Below are 1,229 nucleotides of genomic sequence, written 5' to 3'. Positions count from 1 at the left end.
AGAGGGTTTGCTTGTATGAATGGCTTTGACTTCCGTTTCAAATCGCCACTCAGATTAAAAATGCAAGTGGGTGGGATTATTTTCCATTGGATGTGGTGTTCAAGGNAAATACCTTACCTGAGATACTACCTCCATATCTGTGGAGATAAGTCTGTCCCCAGTAATGATCAGCAGCTAGGATATGAAAGAATAGAATTTTCACTCTCCCTTGTCAACTTGACATAACTGGGATGAGGAAATGTCAATTGAGGGGTTGCNGCCATAAGATTGGCGTGTGGCCATGTCTGTGGGGCATTTTCTTGACTGCTGGTTGATGGAAGGGGAACCAGCTCACTCTGGGTGGTACCCTCTCTAGGCAGGTGGGCCTAGGCTGTAAAAGAAAGGCAGCTGGGCAAGCCAGTACGCAGTTCTTCTGTGGTCTCTGATTGAGTTCCTGCCCTGGCTTCCTTCAGTGATAGACAGTCAGTCACCTTAGACAGTAAGTTTGCTCAGGGGCAGCTGACTCCATTTTTCCTTTTGGTTCAACAATGTTAGATTTTGATCATGCCCTTAACTAAGAGTTGTTGTTGTTGTTGCTGTTTTGTTTTCCTCAATAATCTTGTGAACTACACATTGTAAATTGTCTTCATTGTTTTGAGACATGACTGTCCATAAAATGTTTCATGGTATGCTGACTGTCTTACTATAAACCCATAACATGTCTGACCATAAATTCATAACACATACCTTTTCTATGATCATAAAAACAACTGCAAAATTCTAGGGTTTTTTTTTCTTCTTTTTTTAATAACTTGCTTGTTTGCCATAAAAAGGTCTTTCTGTTTCTGGTCTGGGCTGCTTCCATTCTCCTATACTCGAGGAGATTATAACTCTGGCCTGGCCGTAAAAGTAAAGTTTTTGCCTTGCAANGTATTGGTGTTAGCACCTGTTTTTTGACACTATAACAGNTTGTAAGCTGAAGTTTCTTTCCAAAATTGCTTTAAAAAACAAAGAAGNGGAGGAGGAGGAAGAAGAGGAGGAAGAGGAGGAAGCTATGACTTTTACAATGAATGTGGACATGTCCCGTCCAGCAGGACCCAGTTATTTGTGGGTACGAGGGGAACTGCAAACCTGCAAGAGAAATGAGTGAGAAAGAAGAGAGAGACCAAGAAGGATTCCTGTCAAGGTCTAAGTTTATTAGGCTGAAAAAGCCAGGTTATAAGCACACAGTGAGGGGAAATAGGGAGGGG

This window comes from Mus caroli, chromosome 9 (genome assembly GCF_900094665.2).
Source record: "Mus caroli chromosome 9, CAROLI_EIJ_v1.1, whole genome shotgun sequence".
Taxonomy (NCBI): Eukaryota; Metazoa; Chordata; class Mammalia; order Rodentia; family Muridae; genus Mus; species Mus caroli.
The sequence above is the reverse complement of the archived record's forward strand: the minus strand, read 5'-3'. Positions refer to the sequence as shown.